The sequence below is a fragment of the Stegodyphus dumicola genome, chromosome 11 (genome assembly GCF_044657685.1).
Source record: "Stegodyphus dumicola isolate Sdum_Otavi_A_Nest chromosome 11, ASM4465768v1".
Lineage (NCBI taxonomy): Eukaryota > Metazoa > Arthropoda > Arachnida > Araneae > Eresidae > Stegodyphus > Stegodyphus dumicola.
Genome location: NC_140778.1, coordinates 41,478,012 through 41,501,405, shown reverse-complemented (window position 1 = coordinate 41,501,405; position 23,394 = coordinate 41,478,012).

The window sequence follows — 23,394 nt, the reverse complement described above, 5'->3', positions numbered from 1 at the left end:
ATCGGGATATTGCCTTAAGCTATGATTTGGTGTCGCTGAAACTCTTGTCAGCTTGACGATATCTCGCCAGTTTAGCGAGATAAGCATTTATCTCAATGTTAAATGGACTTGATCCTGTAACCTTAATTTTTCTGCGGGTCTTCGTCTCTTTCTACGCTTTCTTGTTCCATTATATAAAAAAATACAAAAATCTCACATTTGACTAAAATTATTTAACTAATGCAAAATTCGTAACAATATATGTATGTACATATATGCACCTAATTACTTTGATTTATTATACAAAATTTTGTTTAGAACAGTAAAAATTTGATTATAGTAATGAAAATTTCTATTCAGTGTTCATCTTAGGGTTTCTCTATTACCAAGAGTTCGCGTAAGATACACATGGCCTGTGTCTCGCTGTTTTTTTTTCGTCTGTTCCGAACATGGTTGACAAACTACAGCGTGTCTGAATTCTTGCAGTAATCATATGGTATTACTATAGAATCGAGAGAATTTATATGTGTGGTTCGTAATTCATAGTAAGATCGTAAAGGGATTAAAAGTTCTAAAATCTGAAATGATGGCATATGACTAAGGGTCGAGTCTCCAGTTGTGGTAGTGAAATAGTTTGTTGTGTCTCTTGCATTTTTCGGAGTTCAGATTGCCATAAAGTTTGAATACGACTGGCTTAAAATATTTTATATAAGCTAATTTGCAATGCGTTAATTGGGTTTCAAATTTTGGTACAGTTTTCAATTTTGATATTTATTTCGTGAATTAATTAATTTTTTAAGAAACGTTTAGATTATCAGTAAGAAACGTTTAATTCTGTAAATTTTTAATTTCATTTTACGTATAATGAGATTTATAGACTAACGTGGTCTTTGTTTGTCCGTTGCATCAGAATGTATATGCATTATATACAGCAGTGTTTCTCAACCGCCGGTCCGCAAGAAATATTTGCCGATCCGCGAATTTCCCGGTTATTTTTGTCTTCATGACTTATTCATGAAATCGGCTCGATTTAAAAAGAGTCTGAAAATACATATTTCTTCAGTTTTCAATATGCAAATAAAATGTATTAAAATGTTTAGTATATTACCGAACGGTCTTATTGTTAACGTAAAAAATTATTAACGTAAAATATTAAGTTCGTGGTTCAATAGCAGGCGCAATTCGTCATGGTGGTAACTTGCAAATTTTAATTTAAAATTTTACGTGAACTCTGAAATTGGACTCTGTGCTATTATTTGTGTTGAATCTTGATTTTTATGTTGCTATTTCATTTGTTAATTATTTTGTATGAATTTTTACGAACTTGATATAATTCTACGAACTTTTGAACTTTTTACGGCCTATCTAGCTATTGCATTTTTCTGAAAGACTTTGAACTCTTATGCAATTCACAGCTTCAAAGTGTCTTCGCGCCATTTTCATGATGTCTCACTACTGCTTATCCTGCACTCTTAATAGCTATATTGCACTCATCATCTGCACTTGCCATACAATTCACTGAACCTGCCTGCATGCTTCAATTTAATGCCATTGCTTATCACTGCACAATTTTTATGATGAACGCCTACTTTTGTAAGTATTAAGATATGCCTGCTCACGCAGCTGAAATTTCTTCGCCCACGGGTGTTGGTACTTCCCTAGTCCCATTTATTTGAAAATATCTTTGCCTAGTGCACTTTAATGCGATCTACTGGCGAAAACTCTTTAGTAGTTAATGACCAGAAAAAAGTAAGTCATAATAGCAAGCGCGCAGAATTGTGATGAACATCAAAACTAATAACGGAGCGTAAACGACAGCTTTGAGTACGCGACCGCAAGCAATAAAAGTGCTATTAAAAATGATCGTGAAGTTTTTGGTATATATTAAGAGTCCGCCCCATCGTTGATGTAATATTTTACTATCGGGATGCAAGCCTGACGTTCACCATGGACGGACTGGCTATTTGACACACCGAAATGGATTGAAATAAATTGGTTTCTAAATGGAAAGTTAAAGCAAGCTCAAATAAATGCATACAACTGTTTACATTTCAACAACCTAGGCAAATATAACGAAAAAATATGCAGCCTTACTTTTGTGTTTGATAAAAGAATATGAAAATATATTCTAAGATTTTCGGAAAAGAAATCAAAATATTTGTATTTTTGGGATTCGTTTTACAGCTGATATAGATATTGTCAATAAATTATCAAATAGAATACACATATTTGCAATCTGATATTAAGGTCAGGGAAAATTTGATAAAGTGTCCTTGTTGGAATTTTATAAATCATGCCTACCGAGATATAAATATACTTCACTATACAATGATGCGTAACTGGTTGTCATCATGATTTGGCAATACGTGTATTTGTAAACAAATATTTTAAAGAAGAAGCATACTAAGAATAAAATTAAAGCCAGAACACTGAAGAAACTTCTCGAGAACTCGCTAAGAATTACAACCACTTCAATCAAACTAGCTATTACGGAATTAGTTTCGTAATATTTAGGAATTATTACTTCTATGGTTCTACGAATTATTTATTTAGTTAGGAACAGTTAGGTTATCAGGAATAGTTTCGCAATTTTTATGCTGAATATGATATTAATTTTATGATATGCTGTAATTACAACTAAAATTTACAAGGAAATTTTATATATGAGATGTCAAATAAAATGCCAAAATACTTCTCGATTGCTGTCACTATATTAAAACAATTATAAATGAATAAAATTTTTAATTACTTTTATATATATATTAGCTAATTTTTGTCATCAGCTATCGCTAATGTTAGTTGGTGAAGGCTGGACGTATGAAACAAGAAAACCATTTATACACTTAAATTTTCTATATATGCGCTTTCTTATGTATATAGTACAATCTAAATAAATTTGAAATAACGCAGTCAAACCCGTATGTTTCTCTCGAAGAGGTGAAATTCAAAAATTTGTTTCCGCAATCAATCCTATGCAGTTATGTGATTTGCTTATTTGGGAGTTTCCACAGATAATAGAAATGATTAGTGTAGCAGAAAAAATCTCCTCTGCTTCCAGCGTAGCTAAAAGGTTGGACTCTCTTCACGAAAGCATCAAACAGAATATAGAGCCTATACATGCTGAATGCCTGTATTCAAGCGAGTATCCAAATAAGAGAGGTTTCTGTTTATTTAATTATTTGCCACATTATATATGAAGCTTTTTGTATTATTGGAGCAAGCAAACTTTAAATGTAAGGGCATTTTTTGCTTATAGTGGGTGATTTGCCGGCAGTCAAATGTTTAAAATTGCTGAATTGCACTGGTAGTTTGGTCCGTGCCTGATAATACGACGATCTTTGTGAAGTTAAAAATATAGGTACTTTGCTGCCAAATTAAATTATGACTTAAAACGTTAGACTTACAAGATTTTTTACTATTTAAAAATTTATCAGAAATCCTTTACTGCGATTTGAATACTTATACTGATAAAAGCTTCAGGAGGCGCTTGGAAAAGAACTCCTGAATAAAATATAATTGAAGTTTTTAAAGCATAGATTGATTTTTTTAAAGTTTCGAAACTGCTGATTTTGTTTCATTCGATGAGTATTGCATTTCCCTTAATATTGAGAAATTATCTCCAGATAATTATTTTAAAATTTCTTTGAAATTTAGTGAGGTTCACGCCAAATGTTGAATAGACGTCAAACAAGCTTTAAATCAAATATCTGACTTTAAAGCCCTGATAGCTTTTCCAGATAATAACAAACCTGAAAATACTTAATTGCAAAACCCAGCAGATGGAATGGGAGCAGACGAATTTATCTGAAAATTCACCGCTACGGCAAACAGGGTATCGCAGTTTTATATAAGTGTTCAACCACCATATTGCAATACAGATATTACTAATTTTAAAATGTATAGAGCGCAAAATTTTACGGAAAAAGTGGTCAGCAACGAATAGTTATAATTTATTTTTTCGAAATAAGTATCTTCCCAAACTGCAAACATTACTTTAAAAGTCCATGCCATCATGGAATCGAAACCTGTTTCCATGTCAGATGCATTTCTTGAAGAAATTTGAAATTTGTGTAAACATAAAGAACTAAATTTTTGAAGTATTTCACAGTCCAAACTGTATAAGATGCATTTCTTTGTTTACGAGTTAGTAAAGGGTTATCAGAGATTTTTCAAAAACGTTATCAGAGATAAATGCTAGTATTGATTCATAGAAATGAACGAGAAATTCATGCATTTGTTTAGAAACAGAAACGAAGTATTTGTGGAATTTCCTGCGTGACAAAGTTTCACTTTTATTTAAAATTTTATAAATTTTAAATAAATTATGATTTATTTAAATTTTTTTTTTATCTAAGTCTACATGTGTGACATAATTTACGTGAATGAACTCTGTGCGGAAAATGTATTCTGACTGACGAAAAAATTGATCTGTATTGTGTTACAAGATTTTGTTTATTTAAATTTAATTTTTTTAACTCTACATGTCTGCAATCAATTTGTGCACCAGATTTCAATTATCAGTATACAAGGTGCAATAAAACTAAAACTTAATTATGAAACTAAAATCTGCTAACAGAGACTTTAATGCCAAGTCTTCTAAATAATCAGTTCTTTATCTTCAACTTTTGAATGAGATTTCTGCCAGAGTTTTTAAATTTTCATAGGTGTTGTCCATGTTCATTTTTAATACGAATCAAACTAATATAAAACTGAACTCAAAACCATTAAAATCTTAAAACTTCTCTAAACGTTTGATAAAAATTAGTGTCATAATACTGCAAATTAACTGAACGTAAAAATGTGTTCGCCGACCAGTAAGATTAGTTCGACGGTCTCTTGTTTCAGACCGCTGAGTTACAGGATTAGTGTTTCTGTCCTATGAAATGATAATTCGTAACAGACTTTCAGTTTAATATATCATGGATTTTGGATGAGAAATCCCATTTCTTTTGTTAGCGCAAAGACAGCGCAAACAGCACGGGAAACTGGTTTACAAACTGAGCTCTCTTGAGTTGGGTAAAACTTATTACAAATTTGAACTGTAAGCACTCTATCGAACGATTAACATGCGAAATAATCTAAGCCATTTGAAAGCATAGTGCATTTAGCAACTATTTAACTGCAATCAGAAACAAATTTGATGAAAATTTAAATAAATCTAAAACGGTCACTGGTTATAATTAAATTAGTTGTTGTTTAAACTAACATGGCTTGTCTGAATCAGATCAAACCCACAAAATTTATCGTGGCAAGGTGTCAAAATTGCTCCAGTCGTTCGCAAGAACCTTGGGCACCATAAAATTAATAATACGGCTTTTCTCATTTCCGCAGTCAATTTGAAGAATAGCGCCCCGGTGGGACGTTTTTGAGGATCTCCCACTCTTCTTTCTCTACTGCAGTCACTCGAGAGGATTTTCGGGTTACCGGATATTTAGAGTGCTTTTACCTCTTTTAAAGGGATTTTTGGTCCGCCTTCGTCTCTTTTTTAAGTGCAGCAAAGGCCGGTACCAGCTATCTTAGTTGCTCCTCCATCGCTCTTGTCACCGCCTTTCAACCCGACTTCTGATACCAAAACTTGTTGCGTTCCTACGGACTCGTAATGGATTGAATGCAAATAGAACTGATGATAGCTTGATGAAATTCATTTTTCTAAAAGGAAATCTTTACAGTTTTGGATCTTTCCACAAAACTACTTGCAAGTATCTTATCAGTATAACAGAACACAATCAGTAATTACAACATGAAACTACGCGGAACATTATATACAAGACAATATAAAGCGCATTTAAAGAGGAAAGCACACGGAGTTCTCAGAGTAATTCATAAAAATGGGCGAATTTTATTCGGAATGAACCTAAATTTCCAAATGTGAAAGAAAGAACCAAATAAGTGTGATAAAAAAGAGATATTAATAAATACATCCTAAATTCAATTAACATGAAGAAGCTAGTTTTCAAAAACTACTTGTGCGATTTTTAGAAAGCTTAGCAGTTTGGCATAATTTGAGTAGTAGTATCGAAAAAAGGGGGAAAAAATAATAATATGTCGTTTCAAAAAAAGTCCAATTTTGTGTCAAAATACCTATAGTAGAACGATCCCAAATATAAATCTAATACATATTCTTGGTCTCTCTTTGGATACATGAAAAACGCAAATTGAATTCCGTCAATAGGCCCAGTAGAACAGGAGATATAGAATTGTCCCATTTTTTGCTCAGTTTACATATATGCAACCAAACAATGACTCTAATTGTTTTTTATGTCTAACTTTAACTATGTACATGTGATGATACCGCAGCAGTGGCACATGAACGAAGAAGCTCGGCATTGCTGTGGCTGAGTGTCAAGGCGACATCAAATAACGACACAATAGGATTTAAGTTTGTAGCTCCATGCTTTATTTCAATTCAAGAAGCAGATCAATATTTGTCACTAATTAAGATTTCTTTAAATTTAATGTGTCATACTTTGAACAAAGAAAGGCAGAAAAGCAGCAGCGAGGTTTGATAGCGCAGGAGGACAGGAGCTTCTGTTGTTGCATCGCTAAATGGCACGCATTCGTTATTTGTAGTAGCGGTTACGTAATAGAATAGAATGTTACAAAAGGTACTGGTTTACGGGGAAAATTCTAAATTGCGGAACATCTCCGCCCCCCTCAAAAACAAGAGGCCGGGTGAGCAAAGCATTCCCTGCTAAATCTCGATCGCAATTGTAAAGTACGTCATCGGAGATGGGTCTTGATATTTCCCTTCGCTTCTGACTTATTCATACTTTTGGTCCGCCAGTCGGACGCTCTTCTTTTGATTCTTCGTTGTTAATGCCCGTTTTGAGAGGGAACCTAGTCACATCTTATTGGACAATGTCCATATCAGGGCGCTATGGCTTTATTTTAAATTCTGGCTGCCCCTAATTCTAATATAATCTGTAAAATATGTTGAACCAGAGGACAATCTAACAAATAAAAGAACAATTTTATTGGGAAAAAAATTCAAAATTCTCTTCAAAGCAATTTGAAATGTCAGGAGAATTCCTAAGATTTCGCAAACTGAATTTTTACAGCGGCTACCCAGTGAATTAACAAATTTCAGATATACTTTTACTTATTTTTTCATTTCCGCTACACATGGTGTCTAATGATTCATGTTTTAATATCTTTATAAGTTTTGTTATCTAAATTTACTGGTATAATATATTTCAATGTCTTTCTACTCCAGTCTGAGCCTTAAATGTGATCAATCATTATTTAACTTTGAATCGGAGAAATTAAACTCTACTTACCTTAACTCTGATCAACCTCTACTTTATTTATGTATAACAAAATTTGTGTTGAATAGTTAAACGAACTCCATGATTTTATACGTACTTAGACATTTGTCTATGTCCATATTATGCGACCCATTACTACTTCAAAGAAGTGAAGTCTAAGTAGAAAGTTTATTTCGATTGCCTGGGAGTGAAGTCTGTTAGAAGATGTATCTGTCCATTTGTTGACGAATAAAAGGCTAAACATTCTTTTAGCAAATTAAAAATGTAAATCTTGTTATGTAGATAAAAAATTCTATATCGTTACTGCTTGGAGTCCTTTAGCTTTCTAATTAACAAGAAACTTTCCTTTATTTCCAGTTGAAATCTTGCGTTGGAAAATTTAAACTAATTTTAAGTTTCGGAAGCGGATAAAAGAATTTTACATTTAGGAAGTTTGCGAAAACTATTTATATGTATCACTAACACTTACATTTCGATGTAGGCAATTCTTTGTTCACGCCACAATTTTTGCTCAGATCAGAAAGTTTTAAATATTTAAACGACAATTGGCATTTAAACTACACGCAACAAAAGTTACAATTTAGCTCGGTAATGGGGTGTTCGACAAAGGTAGTTAATGCTAAATCCATTTGAGGGCCAAAAAAATAGTTGCACTGCTAACTGGTAAGCTAACGCCAAATCCGAGGTTCGAATCCCGCAAATGGGCTGGCTGCATGTGCGTTTTCGTGATTTTTTCCATATGTAACGTGTATACGAGCCAGTTTCCCTTAGAAAGTCCTCCACAAAGGCATTCCTCCCTTTAGGCAAATAGCCCTCGAGTCTTTGCCATAATGAGCCCACCAGCGGCGGAGCGGTAAAGTCGCTGAACACTGGTAGTTCGGTCCGAGGTTCGAATCCCGCGAACGGGCTGGCTGCATGGGCGTTTTCGTGGTTTCCCCATGTGTAACGCGTATACAAGCCAGTTTCCCTTAGAAAGTCCTCCACGAAGGCATCTCTCCTCTTAGGCAGATAGCCCTCGAGGCTTTGCCATAATCACACACACACACACTTTGCCATAATCACACACACAATAGTAAGGGAAGCTTACGTCAAGAGTTAAGTGTAGTGTAAACCTATAATATGTTCATGTTTCAGTTTTGTGTTTATAATATTTCAAACTTAATTGCAAGCGAAAACAAACTCATCCTTGTCATATTTCTTTTATTACCAGTCATCGTGATTGAGTTGCGTTGTATTTTCGATTATAAACCACAGGAATGGCTTAATCATTTTTATTTGGATTTTAACCAAACTAATTTTGTGATTACAGCTAGTAGTTGTTAATTTGAATAATATTTCAAAAGGTTAGAATAATTTTGAATTTTAACCCATTATGTTGTGTGTTTGAAGTTTTACGTGTTTTTTTATTGCATTTTAAAAAGGTTTACCCAACTGAAGCGAACATACTTTGCAATTAGGCTCCCTTACATTTTGTCCTATATGAGGTTAAAAATTGAATGTGCTTTCTGAGCTGATTATACAACTTATTAGACTGAAACTTTCTTAAAAATTAGCATTTCATAAGACGAAAAAGCACGAAAACTAAAAGCTAGTGGTCATTATCTAGAGGCACTTGGTATAATTTTCCCCACCAGCGAATACATTTTCCGTTCAGGTAATTCGCATTATTATCAAATTAAGTATTATCGCAATGATTTGTAAAAATTTTGTGTCCTCTTTCACATTAGTTTGATTACCATTAAAAATGAACATGAGTAATGCATCTGAAAATAACCTTATTTAAACTGAGTAACCTTATCCAAAGGTATAAAGATATGAGGCTACATGTTTGATTATTTATATGACCTACCATTATAATCGTTTTTAGAATACTTCATTTTCACAATTATATTTTATTTTTCGCTAGCTCGTATAATGATGATTGAAGTTTCAGTGTTTTTCCAGTTTTAGATCGGTGCGCACATTGATTACAGACATGCTGTTTAAAAAAATGAAATTTAAAGAAAAAAGCGTTGTAAGAAAATGCAGATCAATTTTTTTTTCACAGTGTGACTCAACTTTTCATTCTTATTTGAGTCCCCTAAATTAAGTCTGAATTCTAGCGGTTAATATTAAAACATGAAATCTAAATATGTCTGTTTCTAAAAAGTGTATTGTATTGTTTTTCATTGCTTTTGATCAATATCAGCATTTATCTCTGATGACTTTTCATGAAAAATCTGCAATAACCCTTTACTAGTTTTAAACAAATGAATGCAGCTTATAGAAGTTGGACTCTCAGATACTTCGGAAATTGTTTTCTTAAAATTATTAAAAATATTTCGTATTTCTTCATGAAATGAAGCAGACATGGAAACAGGTTTACGTTCGATGATGCCGTCGATATTAAAAAATGTATTAAGAGTTTGAGATCATAATTATTATGATAAAAATGCAACCAATTCGTTACTAACTAGTTTTCTCATATAGCCGTGCGCTTTATGTAATTTAAAATTACAACTAGGTGCGACAAATTGTTGCCTCTATCGAACGTTTTTTAATGAAACTGCTTTGCCTATTTAAGGCAGAGCGGTGACTTTGAAATAAAAGATCTTACATCCACTGCTTTGCGCTTAAAAGTGTTTTCTTCGGGTGCGATTCTCCGCAAAATCTTTCAGGAAGTTAGTCTAGATATTCGTTTTAGAACGTGTGTGACGATGGTGCTGCTTTTGATATAAATTCGAGGTGATTTTAAGGAAATTCTATAAGTTCTTTTCTAAAAATGCATTCTCACTATTAAGCGTAAATGGACATACTTCAAGCAAAACAAAATTAAGAAATTAGCAGTTTCAAGGTTTTAAAATACTTAAAAATGCATTTAGGTTCTAAAAAGCTGAATTATATTTCATTCAGGAGAGCTTTTCAAAATCTTCACAAGAAGGACTTATTAGTTAATGTTTTAAATAACCGTAAATCCTTTCTACTAAACTTTCGAATAATTAAGCGTATATATTAATCATTAATATAGTTTCCTCAGGAAAATGTCTAGATTTTTTTAATTTCATGAAGATCCGCCTGATTCCTTTATTTTTATTCGAGTTGGAGCAAATTTGTAGTATTCAGCAATTTTATTCCTTGGCTGATGGTAGAACCCCCCCCCCCCACTAGAAGCCATATAGGCGTAAATTTCAATTTTCCAAGTGCTCCAATAATAGACAAAGCTGCATATTAATCTAGAAAATAGTCAAAGGGACAGCAATTCTCATAGTAGGATACTCGCCTTAATACAAACATTCAGCAGAGAGACTATCTGTTTGACGCTTTAATCCAGAGGAGTCCAGCTTCCCTGGTCCACACTTGAAGAAGCGATATTTTGGACTACACAAATAATTCCTAATGTCAGTAGCTACTCAGGACCTCACAAACAAGCAAACAACATATTAGCATATGTTTAATCGAAAATTCTCCGATTTTTTCAGGTTTGAATGATGAAAGAATTTTTTTTAATTCCCCTATAAGAGATAAATGGACGGGATTGATTGCATTTATTCAAATTTGCACAATGTGTACTATATAGAAGAAACGACATGTATAGTAAACTTAAGAAGTGAATCAGTGATTTACTTGCGTTATATGGCGAGGCGTAACTTTCCTACCCTAAGGATGGGTTATGACAAAATTAGCTTAAAAAGATATTAAAATAACTTTAAAAAACTTTATTAATTTATGATTCTTTTAATGTAATGATAGCAACATGGAATTATTTTGACATTTTATTTTACATTGTGCACATAAAATTTAATTGACAATTTGTTTCTCTTTGCAAGAAATAAAATTAATGTAATTTTGCCTTTAAATTTGTGAATATCTATTTTGATTGAAGTGTTTGCAATTCTCAGGGTTTTCTAAAAATATATCGCCCTGTGCTCTGGTTCTGATTTCAATCTTAGTATGCTTTACTATTGAAAATATTTTTCTCAAATATGATAGCTTCCAAATAATGATGACCATAAATAACATATGATATGTGGCATATTTATTTCTCGTTAGGCATGATTTATAAAATTCCAGTCAAAGGACGTCATCAGTTTTCTCTGAGCTGAAAGTCACATGCAATTCTGCGTATTCTGTTGAAAATTTGTAGGCAATATCTATATCGACTGTAAACAGAGTCGCAAATGTGCATAATATCTTTTTGTTTCCCGAAAGTATGGAAAAGAATTTTCATATTTTTGTCTCAAACCAAGAAGTAATCCTACCTATTTTTTTCCGTTTTTAGGGCTATGTGTACCCACACGGTTGAAATGTAAATAAATATATGAATTTCTTTGGGCTGAACGTACCGAGGAGACCAATATTTCAAGTGCAGCATTGAATAAACCAACAATAATTTACTGTTGGCAAACCCACAGTTATTATTTTTTTTTTCAAAAATTTTCACGCTCCGACTTATATTGAGAACATGAATGAACTTTATTTGGATCATAATTTGGCAATGGCATAGATCAGTACGCAACACAAGAGTCCTTATTAACCGGGTATTATATGCCCAAGCTCTAAACAACACATGATACATTTCCAGCATATACATATGAGGAAAGATTTAGATGATTTGACTAAAGAATTTACGAACAAATTACACAATCTGAGCAAATACATCAAGGAAGTTGCAGAAGAAAAGCAATATAAAACTCCTGCCTTAAGAGAACTGATTCAAAAATAGAATCCATGCTAAGAAAACATCGAAAATATCACGTTGAACGCAAGCGGAAAGTATCATGAACATAGTCGATTTGGTCAGAACCGTTATCAAAAAACATATTCAACTTCACTAGACCAGATACTTAGAATCACATTCAAAGGATGATAGTTCTGTCTGGGATGCAGTTTCTAAGTATACAGAGGCAACGCCAATATTCCACCTCTTCAATATTACTAAAGGCATCGCATACAATTGAAAAAGATGAGCCTCTAGCAGATAACTGCGCATCTGAATTTTCCACTCACATGTCCCAACCTCAAACAGAACAAGCTGTGTAATTACTTAATATACAGTTTGTTTCAAGAACACACACAAACAACGGTGATTACATATATTGAAATAACAAAAAGTCACACAAGTCCGGGATGTAAGGGAATTTTCATGGTTTTTCCGATGTGGAACGTAACTAAAACCAGTTTGCCTCATAAAAACCTTCAAATAGTCATCTTTCCCTTGAGACGAATAACCACAACGTGTTTTGCCATACTCAAACAAACCGAAGCATCTTTGGAATATGCACGTTGTGACACACACTAACAAAAAAAAAAAAAAAAAAAAAAAAAAAAAAAAAGAGACTGGCCCAACAAATCATTGTACTTACTGTTATCATCACCTTCAAAGTAGTTCCCCTTCAGCATTCACACACTTCTGCTTTCGGTACTGCCATTGCTGGTAACAGTTTCTAACTTTAAGAAATTAAAAAAATTCGCGTGGAGCCAAATCAGTTGAATAAGGAGAATGCCCCATCACAGTAATGTTTCTGCTGGTCAGTAACTGCTTGAGAGATAGGGTCGTGATGCATTATAATGGTGTAACAGCCATCCATCAATCCACAACTGTGGGCGTTTTGTTCCTACTTTTTTCACGAAGACCTTTTTAGTATTTCAGTGTAGTAGTATTGATTAACAGTTTGATTACTGAGAACCCATTCATTCATGATGTCAATCATGGTCATCTTCCACAGTGTCCCTTCCCCCTGAAAACCGCTTATGCCATTCAAACACACGTGCATGAGACAAAGTTTCATCTCCATAAGCTTCTGTTAACATTTGAAATGTTTCCTCTGTGGCTGATTTTTGAAGTTTCACAAGAAACGTGATGTTGATTCGCTGTTTGGTGTTTTCATTAGATAATTTTCCGGCAGCATTCGCTCAATGACGAAGTACTCCCCAAAGGGCGTTAACTGGCTGCATGGATAGAAGACATGTGTGGCATGACGTCACTAAAACAGTTGTTGCCAACTCCTCTCTCTTTCAAGCTACACAGTTAGTTTCGTTTTTTTTTTTTTTTTTTTTTTTTTTTTTTTTTTTTTTTTGGGTGTGTGTGTGTGTGTGTGTGTCATACCTCGTATGAGTTTTTCTCTGTCATAGTTATCTCTCCGTAACCTATAATTAAATTCTAAATATGTATGCTATGAGGGCGTGGAAATTCGTCGTGTGTCATATCGTATATGTATCTGTGTGATGTTTTCGGATTATTGCCACAACCGACGATCATTACTAATGTCTTAGATTAGAAGATATCATTTTGATACTAAAAGTTGAGTATCCTTTTCTCTCAGCTTAAAGATACTATTTCGAAAAAGCAGATAATTTTTGAAGGGAGTGTTTGTACTATTTAAGAAGATAGAGAGGGCAATAGCAGGACTCAACACCTATATAGGTTGTGACGGATCTGTGTGGTATTCAGTAATAATTGTTCATAACTGTTCAATTTTAATATTTGAAATAATAAAGCGATGTGAGTGTAAAGCCACGAGACAAACATCATAGAACTCCTGTCCCCTCGTTGAAACTTTGGATCTTTCCGTCCGTTTTCAAAATCCTGAAGAAATTATCTTTGTATATTTTGTCAGTTATTGTTTTTCGAAAAAATCGTTTTTCTTTTAACAATTTCTTACTGTTACCATTTATCATTTGCGAATGTTATCTAGCAATGACCACACTCGTGAAAGATCTTGGGTTCCAGATGCCGATTTTCTTAATTAAAAGTTAATTAAGCCTTTTTTTCTCGTTAATTATTTCCATCAAATTGCTTAACATATATTTCAAAATGCTTTGTTAGTTGCACGAGGATTTTTGAAAGTAATTTACATTTAAAATATTTTTTTAATTTTCCAGGATACTAAAATTGCTGTATTAAAAATATATATTATATAAATCTATGTATTTATGAGTACATATATAAGGAAGACGACACTGCTACATACAGACGCATATGTATTTTCAGAGTTTTCTGAAAGCAAAGATATGCAGATACCTGAGAGTTTTATTACGTCCTTGCAATCTCTATTTGAAGAGCTTTTCTTATTTGCTTTATTTACGATCATAATGGATATTAACTGAATTTAACTGGTAATTTTGACTCGAATGAGAAAGAATAAAAATAATGCTTTAAAAATGTAGCAATCTATATAACGAAAAGGGTAATCTGAAAAATTTAATAGTACTGCTTTGTTTACTGCAAGCAATTTTCTACCCGGACAAAATTACATAATTTCATACACAATTACCGCTCGCTCTGCCAGTTGAAATTTTGCATAAAAATTCAGCTTTGTTAAATTCTTAAATGAGAAACTGTATCGAGATACTGAATTTTGAAACAATAAGGCAGTCTTGAAGAAATTTAATAGTAGTTTCATTTGTAAACTACTGTTAACGAGGAATTTAAAAATACCGACATACGCCTTATGCAACACATCTCCCAAGAAATCTTTCACGATTAATCCAGTCTCGCTCTTGTACATAATTTATTTCAGCTTTATGTTCATGCCATCATCATAAATCTATACAGTGCAATTTTTTTTTCATCAATAAACAATGGAGAAAAAGCTCTTAGTCGGAATGGAGACTTTAAAATTAATCACCAGTTCTAGCAGTTAGTGTCTTTCATTTCGCCGTCGACAGAACAGTTGGTTCACTGGTTTAGGTGTTCATTAGCCTATTAGGCCCCTGCCAATGGAATCAATAAAAATTAGATCTTAGTGCAATGACTTCCAGGAAAAAAGACTTTGAGAAAAATTGCCAAAGTGTTGACATTTCTATTTTTTCTTAGCTAAAGAAACTGTTCTGGTTTACGCAAACATTTGTGAAATATTTCTCTATATCAAGCTTTTCGAGTGTTTTTATGAATTCGCACACTTTTCATTGAATGGAGAATCGTCAGCACTATATTTTCCAACAGAAGGTCGGAGACTTATTGCTGCAGCATATACAGTTAAAAAAATCAGAAAAATCCCACAGCTATCACATTTTACATTATAAAACCACCGCTTTGCCTCTAAGATGCAAGGCAGTTTCATTAAAAAAAAGAGGTCCTACAAAAAGATTGTGAATCGGTTTCTGGTCGAAAGTAGCTACATTTTTGTATAGTATAAGTTTACAAGAAAACTGGTACGGAGTAAACGTTTTCTATAAGCAGTAATTTAAGAGTCTCTCCGTCCCAAATTAGTTGTTAATTTAGTAAAATACTATGATGTTAGACGAAGGCAACTCGTAGAAATCAAACCAGCTCTCTGAGGAAAAATTTCGTCGTCACACTCTTCTTCCGCGAAACTTGGCATGTAATCCCGAATCTATATCATGAGCAAAAGATTCCTTAAATATCAATTAAAATTGTTCTTTTTGCGATTAAAATTATCTTAACTTGGCATTTTCATTCTCTATTTTTACTTTCCACAACTGTAGCACTTATTTTAGGACCAACGTTTTCGACGTCAATTTACAGCTTTCGCAGTGCCCGGAATCCGCTTTCTTGACCGTGGACATCGGGGTCTGTAAGCATGTGCCCAGAACAAGTGGTCAGCTTGTCCCAGGACCTCCAGTGTTTAGTCCCCAAGCGAACTTGGTACTCATTTCATCGAACCAAGTGATGGAAATCAAGGGATGAAAGGCTGATTGGACCTTGGCTAGCCCGGGAATCGAATCCCGGACCTGTGGTGCTGCTGCGTCACCGGGCCTCATCGGTTCATAGCATAAGCGTTAAAAGGGATTTAACAAGATATTAACCACCCCATGTAACAAACTCTCCTAAAGTATCATATCTGAAATTCACTAATTTTTCCATTAATTTAACAAACCATTCATCACCCCATGTAAGAAATGTCTGAAAGTTACCAATTTTTCCAAAAGCGTTCGATAAGTATAGTTCTAATGTTCATCTTTAAAAGGCAGCGCTCTAGCGGCCGAGCGGCAAAGTCGCTGAACACTGGTGGTTAGGTCCGAATCCCGCGAACGGGCTGGCTGCATGGGTGTTTTTGTGGTTTATCCCATGTGTAAGGTGTATACGAGCCAGTTTCCCTTAGAACGTCCTCCACGAAGGCATTCCTCCCCTTAGGCAGATAGCCTTCGAGGCTTTGCCATAATCACACACACACATACATCTCTAAAAGGTTCCTTCCTAACTGCGCTCTGACGGTAAAAAGTATTTATTTGCGATTACGAAACCGATATTAGCTCGGGCATCAGCTTTAGAGCTCAAAAAATACTCGTATATAATTAAAAAAATGTCCGTAACACCAGAAACATTTTCATACAAAAGTAATTCTCATACATTTCCGAACTTAATTTTATACTTAGCTTAGTGGGAAAAAGTTTGCGAGTCGTTTGAGACTAGGGACAGTTTAAATGATTAATGGTATACTTGCAGCGTTCACAAATCATGCTTTTAAAGATTAGATACATTACATACAACGAGTCCCTTTGTTAATAAAAGAATTTAACCGTTTCGAATATGAAAGTGAGAAGATTTTCCACCACGCCCAAAGCCTACTCACTTCCTCTTGTGATCACGACAGGGTAATACTTCTATCTCTTGAGAAGTATTAAAGGCAAACTCCACGACACGTGCTCTATTGATTGGTTCGCATCAAATGCAATAGATACGGAATTCAATCTCTTGTGACAAGACGCTTTTGTTGGCTTGTAAAGACTGTTTAACAGTTCTGTGTGTTCTGGAGAGAAAGTCTCATGCAAAAGTATTCATTTTTATTGAAATCATTTTCCGAAAATAATGATACAGCAATCCTGATTTTTAATGAGAGATATTTCACTTATCATCACGCTTTCCAAAATTTACTGATTTAATTACTTGAGTTTTCAAACGTTATTGATATAGAAAATATGTTACAGATAATGACCCTTTGATTCCCTGTTACTTAGAAGTGTCTCTCTATTTCTGTTCCACGGATGTACCCGATGCGTTATGCTGTTTTCTGTTAAAGGGCAGCATTGTGAAATGCCATTACTTATATCTTGCTAGTATATGGAAACTTAACGTTTTTAAATACTATCATATACAATGCAAGCAAACATAACTTTAATAATAAATACATATTTATGTACTTTTCATTTTAACCAAAAAAAGCCGAGCAAATATATACTTTATCATGAAAAATAAATGCAATTTCGCGTAAAATAAATTTACTACTCTAATTCATAGTGAATTTTAACAATTATAAATTAAATGGTTTCATTTCCCGCGCAGTGCAGCGTGTGACGAATATTAAAAGAAAGCTAAGCCTAAAATTGAAAATACAAGAGCGCGTGCATTAAACATTTAATAAATATCTCTTTTTGATTTCGAGAAATTACTAGAAAATTTTCGCACGCGATTTTAAAATGTTATATTTAGTGTCGCTCCGTAAGCCTCAGACCGTTGAAATTTTGTATGTAGGACTGCTATAACATGGATGGCACCTTGTATTTTGGTTGCAATCGGCCGCACCAAACGTGTATAAATATATTTATACATATATATCCACTGTGTTACCCGGCTCAGTGATCTCAGTATCTTTACTCTTGTATGTTTGTAAATTGTACATTTTTTGCTTTAAAAAACGATTGAATTATGTTGTTTTTATCTTCCGGTTAAGGTTTTTATGCCTTTCGTAATTCTGGAAGCAATATTTGTAATTTGTGCACCAATTTAAAAGCTGTTTAAGTGCGGTTAAGTTTTAAATAACATGGCGGACATATTTGTTTACATTTGAAATAGCAGAATTGTAGATTTGTTGCCAATCTAGAGAGACTAAGCTTCGCAACACAAAAATAACGCCTTCATTTATTATTGCGAATTAAATCATGCTTTATCCTTTCTGGAATTTTTTCGAGGAAATAAATGTTTAAGATTTACTTTGTAATTTTTAATGCAGATATTTTGAGTTTTTATGTATTTTTGCCTTGTCGCGAAGAAAGAGATGATTTAATTGAATGAGAAATACTAAATCGTCAGGGAAAAACTGTTTTTTTTCTGTTTTGTTTGCTTAATTTCGTACATACATCGTTTTAGCTTTATTATAGAATTTGAATAGAACATGTGGCAACGATAATTCTTCAAATGATATAAATTTTGTGCATTATCAGTTATAATATGTAAGAAATATAATACTGTTATGCGAATCTAGCGCCAGAGTGTCGTTATGGTAAACAAATACTAGAGTGAATTTTAAAGAATACATTTATTCTATTGTGGTTTATGCGCTGTCGGCGAAGTAGATTTAATTCAATCCAATAAAGTTAAATGGAATGGAAGAAAAAATGCGTATAATTTAATATTCCGTAGAAGGAAGTCATGTGGTGTACACATCAGATTTTTTCAGATAGGAGTAGATAGAAAATACCACTTTGGGGCTATGTGGCGCTATGGCGCTCACAGACAACGAACAGTGAGGGGGAAGGAAATTTACGGAGGAGTCAGGGTGGGTTGCTACGTCATCAACTACGGATGCGTTGCATCCTGTTCGTGACGTCATCATGCTTTATCAGCTCGGATTATCTTGCTACGTCAGCCACATGTTTCATCCTGTTTGTGTTTTCATGTCCTCACTTATCCATTGACGTAGAACTCCCCACTGCTTTGATGTCATACTAAATCTGCAACCTGATTGTAGCATGTTAGAATTTCTAGAACATTCTTTTTAGTTCAGCAACGACCGCTAGAGGGCAGTAGTCGTATCCATAGCGCTTTCTGATTGGTTCTCGTGGATCCTGAACAAGTTATTAACCATTATTTTTAATTGATTATACTATTTGACTTAATAATTAATATATTTAATGAAAAAACTTCATCTATTTACCTGTAAATTTCAATTATTTGTCCATCTGTGGCATGGGAAACATGGACGATAACAAAAGCCGTGCTTTTATCTCATGAATCATATTATTTGGTCTTATCTATCCGATCGTATCTATCCTCTTTGTTCATCTTTGTGCAGCGGAAACCAGCATGAGGCTCATGGATTGAACATAGGGAATTCTGTTCCATCTTGCTCAGACCTTTGAACATCCTCGATAATGAATGAATTCATAACTTTAAATTTATTTTGTTTCTATTTTAGGTTAAGATATTTTAAATTTCTCATTTCTTTATCTTACAAACATAATTTAAGTATTTTTGTTTTCTTCTCGCCGTTAAATTAAATGTACTAATTTTCACTCCATATTGTTTTATATACAAACATAAGATTTTCTTTTTTTCTCCCATTTTTAAGTTTTACATTCTTTTCCCCTGCGTTTAACTTGCAAAAGTAATAGATTTTATAAAAGTAATATGTTTTCAAAATTTTAATTTTTTTTCTCTTTTTATTTTACAAAAGGTTTTTTCCTCTTCAGTTTAATCTTTCCTTTCCGTATTTTACATTCTTCACTTTATTTCTTTTTCAAAAGCAGTACTTATTTTCATACGATTTGTTCTTTCTTTTTTACGAACTCGATCTTTTTTCCTATATTTTACTTCAAGAAGTAATTTAAAATTTTTCTTTTATATAAAAGTATTTTTTTAATTCTTTGAAGAATTTTCTTCTCCCATTTCTTTTTTCTTTCTTTTATTTTCCTCTTAAGGTTTTTCTTAATGTTTTAAATACTTATTGATGTTAACACCTCCATTTATCGAAGCGGAAAGTTACATATATATTTCCCTGTCTATGAAATTTAACCTGGAACTTACACGAATATAATTTCCCTCTAGAGGCTTTCATGGATAATATTTTCTGCAAATTTAAACCAATAAGTACGATGTTCCTTCCATATAGCTTACTTAGCATATTATATTTCTTCTTATTTTTTTACGCTACTAATACTTAAGATATACAAAACTTTCTCTTCTAACGTATTATACTAACTTTTTGAAACACTATATTAAAATGTCGCGAATTCTCTTTTACACATCTTATTCTTGTTCAAAGGATTCACGAAATGTGTCAAAAAATGTAAATTTTTAACTTTCTATTTTCCACTTAGACATTTTGCCTTACATTTAACCTTTATCATGTTTTTAAAACATATCCCTTTAATATTTCTGATTCTTTTTTTCCCTAAAAATAAATACAGACTTATACGGATTTTTTAAATGTCTACTGACTTTGAATTAAACCTTCTAATTCAGAAATAGTAAATTTTCACAACATAAAATCTACTTGAACTAATATATGGACATCTCTAGCCAGTTTAGTTCAAATACATACGAAACAATATGAAATTTCTTATTATTGTCTACCCAAGTTTAATACGTACCAACAGCATTTCATTTCTTATTATTTTACACTACAGACATTTACATGAATATATTCAGAACACTCCTTTTTATTGAGCAGTAGGTTTCAGATATATTACTTACACAGATTGACTCTTTGAAATATTTTACAAAAATATCTTGGATTTTCTTGTACACATTGTATTTAAATTACCGAACATACGTTAAATTTTGATTTCTATCACGTGAAAACTTCACTCGGATTCTTAGTGTGATCCCACCATTTACCGCAGATCTTGATAAACACTGCTATATTTGAACTTAACACAGCCTTATTTTTTTAACAAGCTACAGAATGTTTAACAACAGAGAAGAATATCCACGTTGTAATGTAATATTTTAAATTCACTATAGAGCCATATTTGTGTAAATCATCTAAAACGAAAAGATGTCTGGACGTGGAATTAATGTTCAGTCACGGAAGCGAAAATTTGTCCTCTTTTTCCCTACTTAAAATATAAAAATTTCTCAGCTCGGAATATTTTTTTGAAAGAGTATGATCATTATTTTTACAAGTCTCAAAGCTCTTTAATATATTCCTTCTAACTTAAGATATGCATTTCAAATTGACAAACACTGAACTCTTATAGCTTTTTGAGGATAATTTTTAAGTTATGATACATAGCAAATAAAATCCTACATAACAGGGAATATTGAGATGAATTTCCAAATAATAATACAACGTAACTTCAATATATTCATTTTAACTGAAGATACGCATTTCAAACTGACTTTACTTTACTTAAGCTCTTTAAGTACACCCGATATTTAATTTTTCACAGATATGAGAAACATTTTTGAATAAATACCATACAAAACATATAATATTGACATAAACTCCATATTATGGTTAAACATTGGTAACATAAATGAACCTTTAATACATTTTAGTGTGAATTAATCTTAAAAAGAAAAATTCAAAATGCAAGTATTCAAACAGAAATGCTTCACAAATTTACATATTAAGCAAACATTCAAGAGAATACCTATATATCTAGAGATATTATTTACACTAGATGGTAATGTAATTTATTAGAATAGTCGCAGACGTATAGGAGAGGTATGCAATATCCATGAAAAATCTTCCTACCAAGCCAAAGAGCAATAGTGAAATATAACATATATGAAGGCGAAAAAATGTCTAAATATGGAAAACATGAACAAGGAATAAATATTTTTTCTGAAAATGTCCCGAATGGGATAAGTCAGGGGTAAGAACCTTAACCAGTTTCAGGAATAGGGCCTGAAAAGTATTTTTAATCATATTTTAGTCTATAATGCATTTATTAATACTAAAATATTCTGTTTGAAGACTATATTCTACACTTAGAAGGAATTTGATAAATCAGAATGATTTCATTTTCAGAAGATTCAGGTTCAGAAATATTACAACTCAAAGAAAAAAAAAAAAAAAAAAAAAGGTTAGAGGGAGAATGAAGTATACCGTAACCAATAAAAAATGTTTTTCTTCCTAAAAAAATTAAAGTGAAACTTTTTCCACCTAAAAAAATCTAAATGAATTTTTTTTTCGACTTTTCAAAATCCAAGTGGAGATTTTTCTCCCTAAAAACGGTAAAGTGAAACTTTTTCCACCTAAAAAAATCTAAATGAATTTTTTTCGACTTTTTAAAATTAAAGTGTAACTTTTCCCTCTTACATTTTGAATTTAACATGGGTTTTCCCATAGACAAAATAAAAGTGGAGATTTTTCCCCCTAAAAAAATTAATGTGAAAATTTTTCGACCTAAAAAAATCTAAATGAATTTTTTTCCACTTTTTAAAATTAAAGTGTAACTTTTTCCTCCTTACATTTTAAAATGAACATGGGTTTTACCATAGACGAAATAACAGTGCCGATGTTTCGTCTTAAAAATTTAAAGTGAAATTTTTCCATCTCAGAAAAGCAAACTGCTTCATTTGAGCCCTAACGGAAACTGCAGTGAACATTTTTCGCCTTAAAAAAACAAACACATTCAGATATTATCATCAAGCTATTCTATTTAGATATATTTTTCTGCTTTTTATGCCATTACATTTCCAATGAAATTTGATTCATTGCCAGATAGTTAAATGTTTGTTTGTTGTTTTTTTTTTTTTTTCGCATCCGAATGCATTTCATGTCTCGCATATGCTTATTACAACCAAGTTAGAAGTTAAGTAAATACTTCCTGAAATACTGTACGTTTCATTCCGGAAAGTATCTTCATTTTGAATCCTCTAATGTTTCTTTTTTCTTGCATTCCAAGTAAATTTTGTGCATAAAGTGTTCAGTTTCGATGGAAGTTATTTGAGGATGACTATGATGTTATCGTGTTTCCATAAACCTTTTGAAAACTTTGAGTATTACCAATTTTTAACGGTACGGCCACTGCAAATCATTGCATTTTCAAATATTTTCTTATTTATCGTTTACAATGCCTCCTAAAGTCTTGAGAACAAATTTTTATTAAATAGTTATATTATTTGATTTAATAACGTTTTGCACGTTTGGAAGATTTAACTTCAATAACACTACCACACCGAATCAGAAATTAAGAAAAGAACTAGAAATTTTATCTTAGTACACTATGGGAATAGAGACTGTTAACCCAGCTCATACTGAATATTTGCTCGAAGTTACCAAGAATCACTGACTTGCATTGTCATAGATTTTTCTCATGAAGTCCATTTCTTTCTTAAAAGAAATTTATATAGTAATTTCATTAGAAACATGTCTAAGAAAATATCTGACATTCATGAGAAGCATCAGCGCTTTGATTTAAATTAGTATTAAAATAAGAACCATCGTTTTGTAAATATGTTTCTCTTTGACTCAAAAGCTTCGAAATGAATAATTAATTGTACATAACTAATATATTGTATTGATGAACTAAAGTTATA